The sequence below is a fragment of the Aquarana catesbeiana genome, linkage group LG07, assembly GCF_042186555.1.
Source record: "Aquarana catesbeiana isolate 2022-GZ linkage group LG07, ASM4218655v1, whole genome shotgun sequence".
NCBI lineage: Eukaryota > Metazoa > Chordata > Amphibia > Anura > Ranidae > Aquarana > Aquarana catesbeiana.
In genome coordinates, this window is record NC_133330.1 from 200300598 (window position 1) to 200319271 (window position 18674).

An 18674-nucleotide genomic window follows, 5' to 3' on the forward strand; every position below is an offset into this window, starting at 1 on the left:
AGGTCAGATCAGAGTTTTATAGCGGAGGGGCCATCTCCCTTTCAGGATACAACAACGCAGCTAGGTCGATCGCTGCACTAACTTTGCCTCTACCTGAATTTTCGCCTCACAAGAAGCACAGGTCTGCTTATGTGAAGTATGGGGGATGTAGCTCAGTGGTAGAGCGCACGCTTCGCATGTGTGAGGTCCCGGGTTCAACCCCTGGCATCTCCAATCTTTATCTTAAAACCGAGTCTAGTTGCGATGTAGCGCATGCTGAGTTGCCTAATGATCCCCACAAAGTGCAAAATCCTGCTGAGAACTTCTCTCAAAAGTCAAACTTCCTCCCCAAAAGAAAAAAAAAAAAAAAGGCACAGAAAAGCAGGAAGAAGCAGGGGATGTAGCTCAGTGGTAGAGCGCACGCTTTGCATGTGTGAGGCCCCGGGTTCAATCCCTGGCATCTCCAGCCTTTGCTTTGGGGTGGTTGCAATTGGGTTCAAAACTTGGGTGCTGGGTGCTGTCAAAATGAGTGGCAGTAGTAAGGAACAATCAGCAAGGCAGGCTTTTCTTGGAAGCATGCTAATCACATATATGAACCTCTAGTTGACATCATTGGCTGTCTGTTGTTCACGTGAAGCTTTAAGGGTATCTCCACTTTCCTCAGAAAAAAAGATCGCAAATAAGAAAAAATAATATAGTATATGCAATTGCACCACTAGTCATTTATTTAAAAAATGATCTTTCCTTTTCAATCGGCAGCGCTGTCATTTTCTATAAAATTCAATGCAATATGGCAACTTGGAGGCGTTCCGTACACAACTGGTGTACGGAACAGCCCCCCAGAGATTTCACTTCCTGTTTGTGTGATTGGCTCATTGATTTTCCCAGAAGTCTGCACTTAGATACAAGTCAGATTTTAGGCATCCTCTGCAAGAAAAATGTCAGATTTGGTGAGCTGATCCTAAATGGTTAATTGCTTCTAAAGGACTGCAGGTCCTGTCATTCTTCTCACTAGAGCCCTGCAAGTGCATCAGCTGGTCAAAAGTGAAGAAAAAAAAAAAAAAAAAACACTCCCATTTAAAATAGGTCCTGCACAAGACATGATCCAACAAAAAGCTATTCCTTCAGAGAAGAAGAAACAGGTAAGACTCTGCAACAAAGCTTGTTAAAATCCTTGCAATGTCCATTGATCACCCAGAGGGGATTGTTTTTTTTCTCAACAAAAGAGGAGTTACTCTTTAAAGGCATAGTAAATCTTCCTTCCTGCATAAGATGTGCACTGAAGATGTAGTTTAATGGTGTCATTTGTTGAACTGTACGCATAGCCTATAGTAGAGGAAATCTTCACATTCCTGTGTCAGCGGTATCTTATTGTGTTGAAACGTGAGGCTTTTCGCCATGGCTTTGCACGGGTTAATGCATCACCTCTATCTGCAGTGTGAGACCTGACACCTCCTGAGAAGAAACTTCACTTCGCATAATCCCTGCCTCTCTCAGACTAGTGCTCGTGCAGGTGAGAACCACACAGTAATTAGATGTGACACAGACACAAAGAGAGCTCACTTATGCAGCTGGGAGATGATGTGTTGTCAGCTAACTGACAAACACAATTCGGACATAAATGGGTTTCTTTTGGCTCCTGAAGGCTAAAAGTCCTTCCTGGAAGGAAAAAAATGAAAGCGTAGTTGTTTTTGGGAAGTGAAGGAGGCCCTGAGTACTTGTAGTGGAACACAGATGTGAAGGCCTGGTGCCGGGTTAAAGGCTGCAACATCGTTTAAAGCTTTGTGGAGAAAAAGGCACAAAGACCTCCACAAGATAAGGGGATGTAGCTCAGTGGTAGAGCGCACGCTTTGCATGTGTGAGGCCCCGGGTTCAATCCCCGGCATCTCCAAGTAAGCCTTACTTATCCTACTCCAAGGGAAGCAGCTGCTACCTCGGCATGTGCACACACACCTGAGAAACATTTGGCCAAAACAACCCTTACAATAAACGTCCATGTCCTCACCCTCCAAAGCCATTAGCATATAAAAGGGTGGAGCAGACAGCCTGGAATTCTTTCCTTTGTTCCTCTCTCTAAAGTCAAACTTGGGGGTAACACTCTAACCTGGTACTCACGGGCCGAATGTCAGGAGACAACGGCTGGTTCAAGAAAAACTGCCTGACATTCGGGTTGTGTGTATGTCGGTCTGTCCGAAAGAAAGCGGCCGTATGGCTGGCTTCTGTGGGACGAGTATGCTGGAAAACCAGCAGCTGACCGACTCCCAATTAGTGTTCTCGGCCAAAGGCAGAGAGGTCAGATCAGAGTTTTATAGCGGAGGGGCCATCTCCCTTTCAGGATACAACAACGCAGCTAGGTCGATCGCTGCACTAACTTTGCCTCTACCTGAATTTTCGCCTCACAAGAAGCACAGGTCTGCTTATGTGAAGTATGGGGGATGTAGCTCAGTGGTAGAGCGCACGCTTCGCATGTGTGAGGTCCCGGGTTCAACCCCTGGCATCTCCAATCTTTATCTTAAAACCGAGTCTAGTTGCGATGTAGCGCATGCTGAGTTGCCTAATGATCCCCACAAAGTGCAAAATCCTGCTGAGAACTTCTCTCAAAAGTCAAACTTCCTCCCCAAAAGAAAAAAAAAAAAAAGGCAGAGAAATCCAAGAGCAAGAAGTGGTAGAGCGCGCGCTTTGCATGTGTGAGGCCCCGGGTTCAATCCCCGGCATCTCCATTCTTTATCTTAAAACCTAGATTAGTTACTATGTAGCGCATGCTGAGTTGCCTTATTATGCCCACAAAGTGCAAAATCCTGTTGAGAACTTCTCTCTAAAGTCAAACTTCCTCCCCAAAAGAAAAAAAAAAAAAAAAAAAGAAGGCACAGAAAAGCAGGAAGAAGCAGGGGATGTAGCTCAGTGGTAGAGCGCACGCTTTGCATGTGTGAGGCCCCGGGTTCAATCCCTGGCATCTCCAGCCTTTGCTTTGGGGTGGTTGCAATTGGGTTCAAAACTTGGGTGCTGGGTGCTGTCAAAATGAGTGGCAGTAGTAAGGAACAATCAGCAAGGCAGGCTTTTCTTGGAAGCATGCTAATCACATATATGAACCTCTAGTTGACATCATTGGCTGTCTGTTGTTCACGTGAAGCTTTAAGGGTATCTCCACTTTCCTCAGAAAAAAAGATCGCAAATAAGAAAAAATAATAAACTATATGCAATTGCACCACTAGTCATTTATTTAAAAAATGATCTTTCCTTTTCAATCGGCAGCGCTGTCATTTTCTATAAAATTCAATGCAATATGGCAACTTGGAGGCGTTCCGTACACAACTGGTGTACGGAACAGCCCCCCAGAGATTTCACTTCCTGTTTGTGTGATTGGCTCATTGATTTTCCCAGAAGTCTGCACTTAGATACAAGTCAGATTTTAGGCATCCTCTGCAAGAAAAATGTCAGATTTGGTGAGCTTATCCTAAATGGTTAATTGCTTCTAAAGGACTGCAGGTCCTGTCATTCTTCTCACTAGAGCCCTGCAAGTGCATCAGCTGGTCAAAAGTGAAGAAAAAAAAAAAAAAAACACTCCCATTTAAAATAGGTCCTGCACAAGACATGATCCAACAAAAAGCTATTCCTTCAGAGAAGAAGAAACAGGTAAGACTCTGCAACAAAGCTTGTTAAAATCCTTGCAATGTCCATTGATCACCCAGAGGGGATTGTTTTTTTTCTCAACAAAAGAGGAGTTACTCTTTAAAGGCATAGTAAATCTTCCTTCCTGCATAAGATGTGCACTGAAGATGTAGTTTAATGGTGTCATTTGTTGAACTGTACGCATAGCCTATAGTAGAGGAAATCTTCACATTCCTGTGTCAGCGGTATCTTATTGTGTTGAAACGTGAGGCTTTTCGCCATGGCTTTGCACGGGTTAATGCATGACCTCTATCTGCAGTGTGAGACCTGACACCTCCTGAGAAGAAACTTCACTTCGCATAATCCCTGCCTCTCTCAGACTAGTGCTCGTGCAGGTGAGAACCACACAGTAATTAGATGTGACACAGACACAAAGAGAGCTCACTTATGCAGCTGGGAGATGATGTGTTGTCAGCTAACTGACAAACACAATTCGGACATAAATGGGTTTCTTTTGGCTCCTGAAGGCTAAAAGTCCTTCCTGGAAGAAAAAAAATGAAAGCGTAGTTGTTTTTGGGAAGTGAAGGAGGCCCTGAGTACTTGTAGTGGAACACAGATGTGAAGGCCTGGTGCCGGGTTAAAGGCTGCTACATCGTTTAAAGCTTTGTGGAGAAAAAGGCACAAAGACCTCCATGAGATAAGGGGATGTAGCTCAGTGGTAGAGCGCACGCTTTGCATGTGTGAGGCCCCGGGTTCAATCCCCGGCATCTCCAAGTAAGCCTTACTTATCCTACTCCAAGGGAAGCAGCTGCTACCTCGGCATGTGCACACACACCTGAGAAACATTTGGCCAAAACAACCCTTACAATAAACGTCCATGTCCTCACCCTCCAAAGCCATTAGCATATAAAAGGGTGGAGCAGACAGCCTGGAATTCTTTCCTTTGTTCCTCTCTCTAAAGTCAAACTTGGGGGTAACACTCTAACCTGGTACTCACGGGCCGAATGTCAGGAGACAACGGCTGGTTCAAGAAAAACTGCCTGACATTCGGGTTGTGTGTATGTCGGTCTGTCCGAAAGAAAGCGGCCGTATGGCTGGCTTCTGTGGGACGAGTATGCTGGAAAACCAGCAGCTGACCGACTCCCAATTAGTGTTCTCGGCCAAAGGCAGAGAGGTCAGATCAGAGTTTTATAGCGGAGGGGCCATCTCCCTTTCAGGATACAACAACGCAGCTAGGTCGATCGCTGCACTAACTTTGCCTCTAGTTGAATTTTCGCCTCACAAGAAGCACAGGTCTGCTTATGTGAAGTATGGGGGATGTAGCTCAGTGGTAGAGCGCACGCTTCGCATGTGTGAGGTCCTGGGTTCAACCCCCGGCATCTCCAATCTTTATCTTAAAACCGAGTCTAGTTGCGATGTAGCGCATGCTGAGTTGCCTAATGATCCCCACAAAGTGCAAAATCCTGCTGAGAACTTCTCTCAAAAGTCAAACTTCCTCCCCAAAAGAAAAAAAAAAAAAGGCAGAGAAATCCAAGAGCAAGAAGGGGATGTAGCTCAGTGGTAGAGCGCGCGCTTTGCATGTGTGAGGCCCCGGGTTCAATCCCCGGCATCTCCATTCTTTATCTTAAAACCTAGATTAGTTACTATGTAGCGCATGCTGAGTTGCCTTATTATGCCCACAAAGTGCAAAATCCTGTTGAGAACTTCTCTCTAAAGTCAAACTTCCTCCCCAAAAGAAAAAAAAAAAAAGGCACAGAAAAGCAGGAAGAAGCAGGGGATGTAGCTCAGTGGTAGAGCGCACGCTTTGCATGTGTGAGGCCCCGTGTTCAATCCCTGGCATCTCCAGCCTTTGCTTTGGGGTGGTTGCAATTGGGTTCAAAACTTGGGTGCTGGGTGCTGTCAAAATGAGTGGCAGCAGTAAGGAACAATCAGCAAGGCAGGCTTTTCTTGGAAGCATGCTAATCACATATATGAACCTCTAGTTGACATCATTGGCTGTCTGTTGTTCACGTGAAGCTTTAAGGGTATCTCCACTTTCCTCAGAAAAAAAGATCGCAAACAAGAAAAAATAATATAGTATATGCAATTGCACCACTAGTCATTTATTTAAAAAATGATCTTTCCTTTTCAATCGGCAGCGCTGTCATTTTCTATAAAATTCAATGCAATATGGCAACTTGGAGGCGTTCCGTACACAACTGGTGTACGGAACAGCCCCCCAGAGATTTCACTTCCTGTTTGTGTGATTGGCTCATTGATTTTCCCAGAAGTCTGCACTTAGATACAAGTCAGATTTTAGGCATCCTCTGCAAGAAAAATGTCAGATTTGGTGAGCTGATCCTAAATGGTTAATTGCTTCTAAAGGACTGCAGGTCCTGTCATTCTTCTCACTAGAGCCCTGCAAGTGCATCAGCTGGTCAAAAGTGAAGAAAAAAAAAAAAAAAACACTCCCATTTAAAATAGGTCCTGCACAAGACATGATCCAACAAAAAGCTATTCCTTCAGAGAAGAAGAAACAGGTAAGACTCTGCAACAAAGCTTGTTAAAATCCTTGCAATGTCCATTGATCACCCAGAGGGGATTGTTTTTTTTCTCAACAAAAGAGGAGTTACTCTTTAAAGGCATAGTAAATCTTCCTTCCTGCATAAGATGTGCACTGAAGATGTAGTTTAATGGTGTCATTTGTTGAACTGTACGCATAGCCTATAGTAGAGGAAATCTTCACATTCCTGTGTCAGCGGTATCTTATTGTGTTGAAACGTGAGGCTTTTCGCCATGGCTTTGCACGGGTTAATGCATGACCTCTATCTGCAGTGTGAGACCTGACACCTCCTGAGAAGAAACTTCACTTCGCATAATCCCTGCCTCTCTCAGACTAGTGCTCGTGCAGGTGAGAACCACACAGTAATTAGATGTGACACAGACACAAAGAGAGCTCACTTATGCAGCTGGGAGATGATGTGTTGTCAGCTAACTGACAAACACGATTCGGACATAAATGGGTTTCTTTTGGCTCCTGAAGGCTAAAAGTCCTTCCTGGAAGAAAAAAAATGAAAGCGTAGTTGTTTTTGGGAAGTGAAGGAGGCCCTGAGTACTTGTAGTGGAACACAGATGTGAAGGCCTGGTGCCGGGTTAAAGGCTGCAACATCGTTTAAAGCTTTGTGGAGAAAAAGGCACAAAGACCTCCACGAGATAAGGGGATGTAGCTCAGTGGTAGAGCGCACGCTTTGCATGTGTGAGGCACCGGGTTCAATCCCCGGCATCTCCAAGTAAGCCTTACTTATCCTACTCCAAGGGAAGCAGCTGCTACCTCGGCATGTGCACACACACCTGAGAAACATTTGGCCAAAACAACCCTTACAATAAACGTCCATGTCCTCACCCTCCAAAGCCATTAGCATATAAAAGGGTGGAGCAGACAGCCTGGAATTCTTTCCTTTGTTCCTCTCTCTAAAGTCAAACTTGGGGGTAACACTCTAACCTGGTACTCACGGGCCGAATGTCAGGAGACAACGGCTGGTTCAAGAAAAACTGCCTGACATTCGGGTTGTGTGTATGTCGGTCTGTCCGAAAGAAAGCGGCCGTATGGCTGGCTTCTGTGGGACGAGTATGCTGGAAAACCAGCAGCTGACCGACTCCCAATTAGTGTTCTTGGCCAAAGGCAGAGAGGTCAGATCAGAGTTTTATAGCGGAGGGGCCATCTCCCTTTCAGGATACAACAACGCAGCTAGGTCGATCACTGCACTAACTTTGCCTCTACCTGAATTTTCGCCTCACAAGGAGCACAGGTCTGCTTATGTGAAGTATGGGGGATGTAGCTCAGTGGTAGAGCGCACGCTTCGCATGTGTGAGGTCCTGGGTTCAACCCCCGGCATCTCCAATCTTTATCTTAAAACCGAGTCTAGTTGCGATGTAGCGCATGCTGAGTTGCCTAATGATCCCCACAAAGTGCAAAATCCTGTTGAGAACTTCTCTCAAAAGTCAAACTTCCTCCCCAAAAGAAAAAAAAAAAAAAAGGCACAGAAAAGCAGGAAGAAGCAGGGGATGTAGCTCAGTGGTAGAGCGCACGCTTTGCATGTGTGAGGCCCCGGGTTCAATCCCTGGCATCTCCAGCCTTTGCTTTGGGGTGGTTGCAATTGGGTTCAAAACTTGGGTGCTGGCTGCTGTCAAAATGAGTGGCAGTAGTAAGGAACAATCAGCAAGGCAGGCTTTTCTTGGAAGCATGCTAATCACATATATGAACCTCTAGTTGACATCATTGGCTGTCTGTTGTTCACGTGAAGCTTTAAGGGTATCTCCACTTTCCTCAGAAAAAAAGATCGCAAATAAGAAAAAATAATATAGTATATGCAATTGCACCACTAGTCATTTATTTAAAAAATGATCTTTCCTTTTCAATCGGCAGCGCTGTCATTTTCTATAAAATTCAATGCAATAAGTCAAACTTGGGGGTAACACTCTAACCTGGTACTCACGGGCCGAATGTCAGGAGACAACGGCTGGTTCAAGAAAAACTGCCTGACATTCGGGTTGTGTGTATGTCGGTCTGTCCGAAAGAAAGCGGCCGTATGGCTGGCTTCTGTGGGACGAGTATGCTGGAAAACCAGCAGCTGACCGACTCCCAATTAGTGTTCTCGGCCAAAGGCAGAGAGGTCAGATCAGAGTTTTATAGCGGAGGGGCCGTCTCCCTTTCAGGATACAACAACGCAGCTAGGTCGATCGCTGCACTAACTTTGCCTCTACCTGAATTTTCGCCTCACAAGAAGCACAGGTCTGCTTATGTGAAGTATGGGGGATGTAGCTCAGTGGTAGAGCGCACGCTTCGCATGTGTGAGGTCCCGGGTTCAACCCCCGGCATCTCCAATCTTTATCTTAAAACCGAGTCTAGTTGCGATGTAGCGCATGCTGAGTTGCCTAATGATCCCCACAAAGTGCAAAATCCTGCTGAGAACTTCTCTCAAAAGTCAAACTTCCTCCCCAAAAGAAAAAAAAAAAAAAGGCAGAGAAATCCAAGAGCAAGAAGGGGATGTAGCTCAGTGGTAGAGCGCGCGCTTTGCATGTGTGAGGCCCCGGGTTCAATCCCCGGCATCTCCATTCTTTATCTTAAAACCTAGATTAGTTACTATGTAGCGCATGCTGAGTTGCCTTATTATGCCCACAAAGTGCAAAATCCTGTTGAGAACTTCTCTCTAAAGTCAAACTTCCTCCCCAAAAGAAAAAAAAAAAAAGGCACAGAAAAGCAGGAAGAAGCAGGGGATGTAGCTCAGTGGTAGAGCGCACGCTTTGCATGTGTGAGGCCCCGGGTTCAATCCCTGGCATCTCCAGCCTTTGCTTTGGGGTGGTTGCAATTGGGTTCAAAACTTGGGTGCTGGGTGCTGTCAAAATGAGTGGCAGTAGTAAGGAACAATCAGCAAGGCAGGCTTTTCTTGGAAGCATGCTAATCACATATATGAACCTCTAGTTGACATCATTGGCTGTCTGTTGTTCACGTGAAGCTTTAAGGGTATCTCCACTTTCCTCAGAAAAAAAGATCGCAAATAAGAAAAAATAATAAACTATATGCAATTGCACCACTAGTCATTTATTTAAAAAATGATCTTTCCTTTTCAATCGGCAGCGCTGTCATTTTCTATAAAATTCAATGCAATATGGCAACTTGGAGGCGTTCCGTACACAACTGGTGTACGGAACAGCCCCCCAGAGATTTCACTTCCTGTTTGTGTGATTGGCTCATTGATTTTCCCAGAAGTCTGCACTTAGATACAAGTCAGATTTTAGGCATCCTCTGCAAGAAAAATGTCAGATTTGGTGAGCTTATCCTAAATGGTTAATTGCTTCTAAAGGACTGCAGGTCCTGTCATTCTTCTCACTAGAGCCCTGCAAGTGCATCAGCTGGTCAAAAGTGAAGAAAAAAAAAAAAAAAAACACTCCCATTTAAAATAGGTCCTGCACAAGACATGATCCAACAAAAAGCTATTCCTTCAGAGAAGAAGAAACAGGTAAGACTCTGCAACAAAGCTTGTTAAAATCCTTGCAATGTCCATTGATCACCCAGAGGGGATTGTTTTTTTTCTCAACAAAAGAGGAGTTACTCTTTAAAGGCATAGTAAATCTTCCTTCCTGCATAAGATGTGCACTGAAGATGTAGTTTAATGGTGTCATTTGTTGAACTGTACGCATAGCCTATAGTAGAGGAAATCTTCACATTCCTGTGTCAGCGGTATCTTATTGTGTTGAAACGTGAGGCTTTTCGCCATGGCTTTGCACGGGTTAATGCATGACCTCTATCTGCAGTGTGAGACCTGACACCTCCTGAGAAGAAACTTCACTTCGCATAATCCCTGCCTCTCTCAGACTAGTGCTCGTGCAGGTGAGAACCACACAGTAATTAGATGTGACACAGACACAAAGAGAGCTCACTTATGCAGCTGGGAGATGATGTGTTGTCAGCTAACTGACAAACACAATTCGGACATAAATGGGTTTCTTTTGGCTCCTGAAGGCTAAAAGTCCTTCCTGGAAGAAAAAAAATGAAAGCGTAGTTGTTTTTGGGAAGTGAAGGAGGCCCTGAGTACTTGTAGTGGAACACAGATGTGAAGGCCTGGTGCCGGGTTAAAGGCTGCTACATCGTTTAAAGCTTTGTGGAGAAAAAGGCACAAAGACCTCCATGAGATAAGGGGATGTAGCTCAGTGGTAGAGCGCACGCTTTGCATGTGTGAGGCCCCGGGTTCAATCCCCGGCATCTCCAAGTAAGCCTTACTTATCCTACTCCAAGGGAAGCAGCTGCTACCTCGGCATGTGCACACACACCTGAGAAACATTTGGCCAAAACAACCCTTACAATAAACGTCCATGTCCTCACCCTCCAAAGCCATTAGCATATAAAAGGGTGGAGCAGACAGCCTGGAATTCTTTCCTTTGTTCCTCTCTCTAAAGTCAAACTTGGGGGTAACACTCTAACCTGGTACTCACGGGCCGAATGTCAGGAGACAACGGCTGGTTCAAGAAAAACTGCCTGACATTCGGGTTGTGTGTATGTCGGTCTGTCCGAAAGAAAGCGGCCGTATGGCTGGCTTCTGTGGGACGAGTATGCTGGAAAACCAGCAGCTGACCGACTCCCAATTAGTGTTCTCGGCCAAAGGCAGAGAGGTCAGATCAGAGTTTTATAGCGGAGGGGCCATCTCCCTTTCAGGATACAACAACGCAGCTAGGTCGATCGCTGCACTAACTTTGCCTCTAGTTGAATTTTCGCCTCACAAGAAGCACAGGTCTGCTTATGTGAAGTATGGGGGATGTAGCTCAGTGGTAGAGCGCACGCTTCGCATGTGTGAGGTCCCGGGTTCAACCCCCGGCATCTCCAATCTTTATCTTAAAACCGAGTCTAGTTGCGATGTAGCGCATGCTGAGTTGCCTAATGATCCCCACAAAGTGCAAAATCCTGCTGAGAACTTCTCTCAAAAGTCAAACTTCCTCCCCAAAAGAAAAAAAAAAAAAAGGCAGAGAAATCCAAGAGCAAGAAGGGGATGTAGCTCAGTGGTAGAGCGTGCGCTTTGCATGTGTGAGGCCCCGGGTTCAATCCCCGGCATCTCCATTCTTTATCTTAAAACCTAGATTAGTTACTATGTAGCGCATGCTGAGTTGCCTTATTATGCCCACAAAGTGCAAAATCCTGTTGAGAACTTCTCTCTAAAGTCAAACTTCCTCCCCAAAAGAAAAAAAAAAAAAGGCACAGAAAAGCAGGAAGAAGCAGGGGATGTAGCTCAGTGGTAGAGCGCACGCTTTGCATGTGTGAGGCCCCGGGTTCAATCCCTGGCATCTCCAGCCTTTGCTTTGGGGTGGTTGCAATTGGGTTCAAAACTTGGGTGCTGGGTGCTGTCAAAATGAGTGGCAGTAGTAAGGAACAATCAGCAAGGCAGGCTTTTCTTGGAAGCATGCTAATCACATATATGAACCTCTAGTTGACATCATTGGCTGTCTGTTGTTCACGTGAAGCTTTAAGGGTATCTCCACTTTCCTCAGAAAAAAAGATCGCAAACAAGAAAAAATAATATAGTATATGCAATTGCACCACTAGTCATTTATTGAAAAAATGATCTTTCCTTTTCAATCGGCAGCGCTGTCATTTTCTATAAAATTCAATGCAATATGGCAACTTGGAGGCGTTCCGTACACAACTGGTGTACGGAACAGCCCCCCAGAGATTTCACTTCCTGTTTGTGTGATTGGCTCATTGATTTTCCCAGAAGTCTGCACTTAGATACAAGTCAGATTTTAGGCATCCTCTGCAAGAAAAATGTCAGATTTGGTGAGCTGATCCTAAATGGTTAATTGCTTCTAAAGGACTGCAGGTCCTGTCATTCTTCTCACTAGAGCCCTGCAAGTGCATCAGCTGGTCAAAAGTGAAGAAAAAAAAAAGAAACACTCCCATTTAAAATAGGTCCTGCACAAGACATGATCCAACAAAAAGCTATTCCTTCAGAGAAGAAGAAACAGGTAAGACTCTGCAACAAAGCTTGTTAAAATCCTTGCAATGTCCATTGATCACCCAGAGGGGATTGTTTTTTTTCTCAACAAAAGAGGAGTTACTCTTTAAAGGCATAGTAAATCTTCCTTCCTGCATAAGATGTGCACTGAAGATGTAGTTTAATGGTGTCATTTGTTGAACTGTACGCATAGCCTATAGTAGAGGAAATCTTCACATTCCTGTGTCAGCGGTATCTTATTGTGTTGAAACGTGAGGCTTTTCGCCATGGCTTTGCACGGGTTAATGCATGACCTCTATCTGCAGTGTGAGACCTGACACCTCCTGAGAAGAAACTTCACTTCGCATAATCCCTGCCTCTCTCAGACTAGTGCTCGTGCAGGTGAGAACCACACAGTAATTAGATGTGACACAGACACAAAGAGAGCTCACTTATGCAGCTGGGAGATGATGTGTTGTCAGCTAACTGACAAACACAATTCGGACATAAATGGGTTTCTTTTGGCTCCTGAAGGCTAAAAGTCCTTCCTGGAAGAAAAAAAATGAAAGCGTAGTTGTTTTTGGGAAGTGAAGGAGGCCCTGAGTACTTGTAGTGGAGCACAGATGTGAAGGCCTGGTGCCGGGTTAAAGGCTGCAACATCGTTTAAAGCTTTGTGGAGAAAAAGGCACAAAGACCTGCACGAGATAAGGGGATGTAGCTCAGTGGTAGAGCGCACGCTTTGCATGTGTGAGGCCCCGGGTTCAATCCCCGGCATCTCCAAGTAAGCCTTACTTATCCTACTCCAAGGGAAGCAGCTGCTACCTCGGCATGTGCACACACACCTGAGAAACATTTGGCCAAAACAACCCTTACAATAAACGTCCATGTCCTCACCCTCCAAAGCCATTAGCATATAAAAGGGTGGAGCAGACAGCCTGGAATTCTTTCCTTTGTTCCTCTCTCTAAAGTCAAACTTGGGGGTAACACTCTAACCTGGTACTCACGGGCCGAATGTCAGGAGACAACGGCTGGTTCAAGAAAAACTCCTGACATTCGGGTTGTGTGTATGTCGGTCTGTCCGAAAGAAAGCGGCCGTATGGCTGGCTTCTGTGGGACGAGTATGCTGGAAAACCAGCAGCTGACCGACTCCCAATTAGTGTTCTCGGCCAAAGGCAGAGAGGTCAGATCAGAGTTTTATAGCGGAGGGGCCATCTCCCTTTCAGGATACAACAATGCAGCTAGGTCGATAGCTGCACTAACTTTGCCTCTACCTGAATTTTCGCCTCACAAGAAGCACAGGTCTGCTTATGTGAAGTATGGGGGATGTAGCTCAGTGGTAGAGCGCACGCTTCGCATGTGTGAGGTCCCGGGTTCAACCCCCGGCATCTCCAATCTTTATCTTAAAACCGAGTCTAGTTGCGATGTAGCGCATGCTGAGTTGCCTAATGATCCCCACAAAGTGCAAAATCCTGCTGAGAACTTCTCTCAAAAGTCAAACTTCCTCCCCAAAAGAAAAAAAAAAAAAAGGCAGAGAAAGCCAAGAGCAAGAAGGAGATGTAGCTCAGTGGTAGAGCGCGCGCTTTGCATGTGTGAGGCCCCGGGTTCAATCCCCGGCATCTCCATTCTTTATCTTAAAACCTAGATTAGTTACTATGTAGCGCATGCTGAGTTGCCTTATTATGCCCACAAAGTGCAAAATCCTGTTGAGAACTTCTCTTTAAAGTCAAACTTCCTCCCCAAAAGAAAAAAAAAAAAAAGGCACAGAAAAGCAGGAAGAAGCAGGGGATGTAGCTCAGTGGTAGAGCGCACGCTTTGCATGTGTGAGGCCCCGGGTTCAATCCCTGGCATCTCCAGCCTTTGCTTTGGGGTGGTTGCAATTGGGTTCAAAACTTGGGTGCTGGGTGCTGTCAAAATGAGTGGCAGTAGTAAGGAACAATCAGCAAGGCAGGCTTTTCTTGGAAGCATGCTAATCACATATATGAACCTCTAGTTGACATCATTGGCTGTCTGTTGTTCACGTGAAGCTTTAAGGGTATCTCCACTTTCCTCAGAAAAAAAGATCGCAAATAAGAAAAAATAATATAGTATATGCAATTGCACCACTAGTCATTTATTGAAAAAATGATCTTTCCTTTTCAATCGGCAGCGCTGTCATTTTCTATAAAATTCAATGCAATATGGCAACTTGGAGGCGTTCCGTACACAACTGGTGTACGGAACAGCCCCCCAGAGATTTCACTTCCTGTTTGTGTGATTGGCTCATTGATTTTCCCAGAAGTCTGCACTTAGATACAAGTCAGATTTTAGGCATCCTCTGCAAGAAAAATGTCAGATTTGGTGAGCTGATCCTAAATGGTTAATTGCTTCTAAAGGACTGCAGGTCCTGTCATTCTTCTCACTAGAGCCCTGCAAGTGCATCAGCTGGTCAAAAGTGAAGAAAAAAAAAAACACTCCCATTTAAAATAGGTCCTGCACAAGACATGATCCAACAAAAAGCTATTCCTTCAGAGAAGAAGAAACAGGTAAGACTCTGCAACAAAGCTTGTTAAAATCCTTGCAATGTCCATTGATCACCCAGAGGGGATTGTTTTTTTTCTCAACAAAAGAGGAGTTACTCTTTAAAGGCATAGTAATTCTTCCTTCCTGCATAAGATGTGCACTGAAGATGTAGTTTAATGGTGTCATTTGTTGAACTGTACGCATAGCCTATAGTAGAGGAAATCTTCACATTCCTGTGTCAGCGGTATCTTATTGTGTTGAAACGTGAGGCTTTTCGCCATGGCTTTGCACGGGTTAATGCATGACCTCTATCTGCAGTGTGAGACCTGACACCTCCTGAGAAGAAACTTCACTTCGCATAATCCCTGCCTCTCTCAGACTAGTGCTCGTGCAGGTGAGAACCACACAGTAATTAGATGTGACACAGACACAAAGAGAGCTCACTTATGCAGCTGGGAGATGATGTGTTGTCAGCTAACTGACAAACACAATTCGGACATAAATGGGTTTCTTTTGGCTCCTGAAGGCTAAAAGTCCTTCCTGGAAGAAAAAAAATGAAAGCGTAGTTGTTTTTGGGAAGTGAAGGAGGCCCTGAGTACTTGTAGTGGAACACAGATGTGAAGGCCTGGTGCCGGGTTAAAGGCTGCAACATCGTTTAAAGCTTTGTGGAGAAAAAGGCACAAAGACCTCCACGAGATAAGGGGATGTAGCTCAGTGGTAGAGCGCACGCTTTGCATGTGTGAGGCCCCGGGTTCAATCCCCGGCATCTCCAAGTAAGCCTTACTTATCCTACTCCAAGGGAAGCAGCTGCTACCTCGGCATGTGCACACACACCTGAGAAACATTTGGCCAAAACAACCCTTACAATAAACGTCCATGTCCTCACCCTCCAAAGCCATTAGCATATAAAAGGGTGGAGCAGACAGCCTGGAATTCTTTCCTTTGTTCCTCTCTCTAAAGTCAAACTTGGGGGTAACACTCTAACCTGGTACTCACGGGCCGAATGTCAGGAGACAACGGCTGGTTCAAGAAAAACTGCCTGACATTCGGGTTGTGTGTATGTCGGTCTGTCCGAAAGAAAGCGGCCGTATGGCTGGCTTCTGTGGGACGAGTATGCTGGAAAACCAGCAGCTGACCGACTCCCAATTAGTGTTCTCGGCCAAAGGCAGAGAGGTCAGATCAGAGTTTTATAGCGGAGGGGCCATCTCCCTTTCAGGATACAACAATGCAGCTAGGTCGATCGCTGCACTAACTTTGCCTCTACCTGAATTTTCGCCTCACAAGAAGCACAGGTCTGCTTATGTGAAGCATGGGGGATGTAGCTCAGTGGTAGAGCGCACGCTTCGCATGTGTGAGGTCCCGGGTTCAACCCCCGGCATCTCCAATCTTTATCTTAAAACCGAGTCTAGTTGCGATGTAGCGCATGCTGAGTTGCCTAATGATCCCCACAAAGTGCAAAATCCTGCTGAGAACTTCTCTCAAAAGTCAAACTTCCTCCCCAAAAGAAAAAAAAAAAAAAAGGCAGAGAAATCCAAGAGCAAGAAGGGGATGTAGCTCAGTGGTAGAGCGCGCGCTTTGCATGTGTGAGGCCCCGGGTTCAATCCCCGGCATCTCCATTCTTTATCTTAAAACCTAGATTAGTTACTATGTAGCGCATGCTGAGTTGCCTTATTATGCCCACAAAGTGCAAAATCCTGTTGAGAACTTCTCTTTAAAGTCAAACTTCCTCCCCAAAAGAAAAAAAAAAAAAAGGCACAGAAAAGCAGGAAGAAGCAGGGGATGTAGCTCAGTGGTAGAGCGCACGCTTTGCATGTGTGAGGCCCCGGGTTCAATCCCTGGCATCTCCAGCCTTTGCTTTGGGGTGGTTGCAATTGGGTTCAAAACTTGGGTGCTGGCTGCTGTCAAAATGAGTGGCAGTAGTAAGGAACAATCAGCAAGGCAGGCTTTTCTTGGAAGCATGCTAATCACATATATGAACCTCTAGTTGACATCATTGGCTGTCTGTTGTTCACGTGAAGCTTTAAGGGTATCTCCACTTTCCTCAGAAAAAAAGATCGCAAATAAGAAAAAATAATATAGTATATGCAATTGCACCACTAGTCATTTATTGAAAAAATGATCTTTCCTTTTCAATCGGCAGCGCTGTCATTTTCTATAAAATTCAATGCAATATGGCAACTTGGAGGCGTTCCGTACACAACTGGTGTACGGAACAGCCCCCCAGAGATTTCACTTCCTGTTTGTGTGATTGGCTCATTGATTTTCCCAGAAGTCTGCACTTAGATACAAGTCAGATTTTAGGCATCCTCTGCAAGAAAAATGTCAGATTTGGTGAGCTGATCCTAAATGGTTAATTGCTTCTAAAGGACTGCAGGTCCTGTCATTCTTCTCACTAGAGCCCTGCAAGTGCATCAGCTGGTCAAAAGTGAAGAAAAAAAAAACACTCCCATTTAAAATAGGTCCTGCACAAGACATGATCCAACAAAAAGCTATTCCTTCAGAGAAGAAGAAACAGGTAAGACTCTGCAACAAAGCTTGTTAAAATCCTTGCAATGTCCATTGATCACCCAGAGGGGATTGTTTTTTTTCTCAACAAAAGAGGAGTTACTCTTTAAAGGCATAGTAATTCTTCCTTCCTGCATAAGATGTGCACTGAAGATGTAGTTTAATGGTGTCATTTGTTGAACTGTACGCATAGCCTATAGTAGAGGAAATCTTCACATTCCTGTGTCAGCGGTATCTTATTGTGTTGAAACGTGAGGCTTTTCGCCATGGCTTTGCACGGGTTAATGCATGACCTCTATCTGCAGTGTGAGACCTGACACCTCCTGAGAAGAAACTTCACTTCGCATAATCCCTGCCTCTCTCAGACTAGTGCTCGTGCAGGTGAGAACCACACAGTAATTAGATGTGACACAGACACAAAGAGAGCTCACTTATGCAGCTGGGAGATGATGTGTTGTCAGCTAACTGACAAACACAATTCGGACATAAATGGGTTTCTTTTGGCTCCTGAAGGCTAAAAGTCCTTCCTGGAAGAAAAAAAATGAAAGCGTAGTTGTTTTTGGGAAGTGAAGGAGGCCCTGAGTACTTGTAGTGGAGCACAGATGTGAAGGCCTGGTGCCGGGTTAAAGGCTGCAACATCGTTTAAAGCTTTGTGGAGAAAAAGGCACAAAGACCTCCACGAGATAAGGGGATGTAGCTCAGTGGTAGAGCGCACGCTTTGCATGTGTGAGGCCCCGGGTTCAATCCCCGGCATCTCCAAGTAAGCCTTACTTATCCTACTCCAAGGGAAGCAGCTGCTACCTCGGCATGTGCACACACACCTGAGAAACATTTGGCCAAAACAACCCTTACAATAAACGTCCATGTCCTCACCCTCCAAAGCCATTAGCATATAAAAGGGTGGAGCAGACAGCCTGGAATTCTTTCCTTTGTTCCTCTCTCTAAAGTCAAACTTGGGGGTAACACTCTAACCTGGTACTCACGGGCCGAATGTCAGGAGACAACGGCTGGTTCAAGAAAAACTGCCTGACATTCGGCTTGTGTGTATGTCGGTTTGTCCGAAAGAAAGCGGCCGTATGGCTGGCTTCTGTGGGACGAGTATGCTGGAAAACCAGCAGCTGACCGACTCCCAATTAGTGTTCTCGGCCAAAGGCAGAGAGGTCAGATCAGAGTTTTATAGCGGAGGGGCCATCTCCCTTTCAGGATACAACAATGCAGCTAGGTCGATCGCTGCACTAACTTTGCCTCTACCTGAATTTTCGCCTCACAAGAAGCACAGGTCTGCTTATGTGAAGTATGGGGGATGTAGCTCAGTGGTAGAGCGCACGCTTCGCATGTGTGAGGTCCCGGGTTCAACCCCCGGCATCTCCAATCTTTATCTTAAAACCGAGTCTAGTTGCGATGTAGCGCATGCTGAGTTGCCTAATGATCCCCACAAAGTGCAAAATCCTGCTGAGAACTTCTCTCAAAAGTCAAACTTCCTCCCCAAAAGAAAAGAAAAAAAAAAAAAAGGCAGAGAAATCCAAGAGCAAGAAGGGGATGTAGCTCAGTGGTAGAGCGCGCGCTTTGCATGTGTGAGGCCCCGGGTTCAATCCCCGGCATCTCCATTCTTTATCTTAA

The 18674-nt window shown here is 45.4% G+C and overlaps 30 non-coding genes across 30 annotated transcripts; all 30 read left to right on the forward strand.

Annotated features, from left to right (window-relative positions):
- The first annotated feature begins 141 nt into the window (after positions 1 to 141).
- On the forward strand, positions 142 to 213 carry TRNAA-CGC (transfer RNA alanine (anticodon CGC)). The gene has a single exon. It is a non-coding gene; the product is annotated as a tRNA-Ala (tRNA).
- Positions 214 to 373: 160 nt separating this feature from the next.
- Positions 374 to 445, forward strand: TRNAA-UGC (transfer RNA alanine (anticodon UGC)). The gene has a single exon. It is a non-coding gene; the product is annotated as a tRNA-Ala (tRNA).
- A 1353-nt stretch (positions 446 to 1798) lies between these two features.
- Positions 1799 to 1870, forward strand: TRNAA-UGC (transfer RNA alanine (anticodon UGC)). The gene has a single exon. It is a non-coding gene; the product is annotated as a tRNA-Ala (tRNA).
- A 540-nt stretch (positions 1871 to 2410) lies between these two features.
- Positions 2411 to 2482, forward strand: TRNAA-CGC (transfer RNA alanine (anticodon CGC)). The gene has a single exon. It is a non-coding gene; the product is annotated as a tRNA-Ala (tRNA).
- Positions 2483 to 2866: 384 nt separating this feature from the next.
- On the forward strand, positions 2867 to 2938 carry TRNAA-UGC (transfer RNA alanine (anticodon UGC)). Its single transcript has one exon. It is a non-coding gene; the product is annotated as a tRNA-Ala (tRNA).
- A 1351-nt stretch (positions 2939 to 4289) lies between these two features.
- On the forward strand, positions 4290 to 4361 carry TRNAA-UGC (transfer RNA alanine (anticodon UGC)). Its single transcript has one exon. It is a non-coding gene; the product is annotated as a tRNA-Ala (tRNA).
- A 540-nt stretch (positions 4362 to 4901) lies between these two features.
- TRNAA-CGC (transfer RNA alanine (anticodon CGC)) lies at positions 4902 to 4973 on the forward strand. Its single transcript has one exon. It is a non-coding gene; the product is annotated as a tRNA-Ala (tRNA).
- A 158-nt stretch (positions 4974 to 5131) lies between these two features.
- On the forward strand, positions 5132 to 5203 carry TRNAA-UGC (transfer RNA alanine (anticodon UGC)). Its single transcript has one exon. It is a non-coding gene; the product is annotated as a tRNA-Ala (tRNA).
- A 158-nt stretch (positions 5204 to 5361) lies between these two features.
- On the forward strand, positions 5362 to 5433 carry TRNAA-UGC (transfer RNA alanine (anticodon UGC)). Its single transcript has one exon. It is a non-coding gene; the product is annotated as a tRNA-Ala (tRNA).
- A 1351-nt stretch (positions 5434 to 6784) lies between these two features.
- Positions 6785 to 6856, forward strand: TRNAA-UGC (transfer RNA alanine (anticodon UGC)). Its single transcript has one exon. It is a non-coding gene; the product is annotated as a tRNA-Ala (tRNA).
- Positions 6857 to 7396: 540 nt separating this feature from the next.
- Positions 7397 to 7468, forward strand: TRNAA-CGC (transfer RNA alanine (anticodon CGC)). Its single transcript has one exon. It is a non-coding gene; the product is annotated as a tRNA-Ala (tRNA).
- A 160-nt stretch (positions 7469 to 7628) lies between these two features.
- Positions 7629 to 7700, forward strand: TRNAA-UGC (transfer RNA alanine (anticodon UGC)). The gene has a single exon. It is a non-coding gene; the product is annotated as a tRNA-Ala (tRNA).
- Positions 7701 to 8379: 679 nt separating this feature from the next.
- TRNAA-CGC (transfer RNA alanine (anticodon CGC)) lies at positions 8380 to 8451 on the forward strand. The gene has a single exon. It is a non-coding gene; the product is annotated as a tRNA-Ala (tRNA).
- Positions 8452 to 8610: 159 nt separating this feature from the next.
- TRNAA-UGC (transfer RNA alanine (anticodon UGC)) lies at positions 8611 to 8682 on the forward strand. The gene has a single exon. It is a non-coding gene; the product is annotated as a tRNA-Ala (tRNA).
- A 158-nt stretch (positions 8683 to 8840) lies between these two features.
- TRNAA-UGC (transfer RNA alanine (anticodon UGC)) lies at positions 8841 to 8912 on the forward strand. Its single transcript has one exon. It is a non-coding gene; the product is annotated as a tRNA-Ala (tRNA).
- A 1352-nt stretch (positions 8913 to 10264) lies between these two features.
- Positions 10265 to 10336, forward strand: TRNAA-UGC (transfer RNA alanine (anticodon UGC)). The gene has a single exon. It is a non-coding gene; the product is annotated as a tRNA-Ala (tRNA).
- A 540-nt stretch (positions 10337 to 10876) lies between these two features.
- On the forward strand, positions 10877 to 10948 carry TRNAA-CGC (transfer RNA alanine (anticodon CGC)). Its single transcript has one exon. It is a non-coding gene; the product is annotated as a tRNA-Ala (tRNA).
- A 159-nt stretch (positions 10949 to 11107) lies between these two features.
- On the forward strand, positions 11108 to 11179 carry TRNAA-UGC (transfer RNA alanine (anticodon UGC)). The gene has a single exon. It is a non-coding gene; the product is annotated as a tRNA-Ala (tRNA).
- Positions 11180 to 11337: 158 nt separating this feature from the next.
- TRNAA-UGC (transfer RNA alanine (anticodon UGC)) lies at positions 11338 to 11409 on the forward strand. Its single transcript has one exon. It is a non-coding gene; the product is annotated as a tRNA-Ala (tRNA).
- Positions 11410 to 12758: 1349 nt separating this feature from the next.
- Positions 12759 to 12830, forward strand: TRNAA-UGC (transfer RNA alanine (anticodon UGC)). The gene has a single exon. It is a non-coding gene; the product is annotated as a tRNA-Ala (tRNA).
- Positions 12831 to 13369: 539 nt separating this feature from the next.
- Positions 13370 to 13441, forward strand: TRNAA-CGC (transfer RNA alanine (anticodon CGC)). The gene has a single exon. It is a non-coding gene; the product is annotated as a tRNA-Ala (tRNA).
- Positions 13442 to 13600: 159 nt separating this feature from the next.
- Positions 13601 to 13672, forward strand: TRNAA-UGC (transfer RNA alanine (anticodon UGC)). The gene has a single exon. It is a non-coding gene; the product is annotated as a tRNA-Ala (tRNA).
- Positions 13673 to 13831: 159 nt separating this feature from the next.
- On the forward strand, positions 13832 to 13903 carry TRNAA-UGC (transfer RNA alanine (anticodon UGC)). The gene has a single exon. It is a non-coding gene; the product is annotated as a tRNA-Ala (tRNA).
- A 1346-nt stretch (positions 13904 to 15249) lies between these two features.
- Positions 15250 to 15321, forward strand: TRNAA-UGC (transfer RNA alanine (anticodon UGC)). Its single transcript has one exon. It is a non-coding gene; the product is annotated as a tRNA-Ala (tRNA).
- Positions 15322 to 15861: 540 nt separating this feature from the next.
- Positions 15862 to 15933, forward strand: TRNAA-CGC (transfer RNA alanine (anticodon CGC)). The gene has a single exon. It is a non-coding gene; the product is annotated as a tRNA-Ala (tRNA).
- A 160-nt stretch (positions 15934 to 16093) lies between these two features.
- On the forward strand, positions 16094 to 16165 carry TRNAA-UGC (transfer RNA alanine (anticodon UGC)). Its single transcript has one exon. It is a non-coding gene; the product is annotated as a tRNA-Ala (tRNA).
- A 159-nt stretch (positions 16166 to 16324) lies between these two features.
- Positions 16325 to 16396, forward strand: TRNAA-UGC (transfer RNA alanine (anticodon UGC)). Its single transcript has one exon. It is a non-coding gene; the product is annotated as a tRNA-Ala (tRNA).
- Positions 16397 to 17741: 1345 nt separating this feature from the next.
- Positions 17742 to 17813, forward strand: TRNAA-UGC (transfer RNA alanine (anticodon UGC)). The gene has a single exon. It is a non-coding gene; the product is annotated as a tRNA-Ala (tRNA).
- A 540-nt stretch (positions 17814 to 18353) lies between these two features.
- TRNAA-CGC (transfer RNA alanine (anticodon CGC)) lies at positions 18354 to 18425 on the forward strand. Its single transcript has one exon. It is a non-coding gene; the product is annotated as a tRNA-Ala (tRNA).
- Positions 18426 to 18589: 164 nt separating this feature from the next.
- Positions 18590 to 18661, forward strand: TRNAA-UGC (transfer RNA alanine (anticodon UGC)). The gene has a single exon. It is a non-coding gene; the product is annotated as a tRNA-Ala (tRNA).
- The last annotated feature ends 13 nt before the right edge of the window (positions 18662 to 18674 follow it).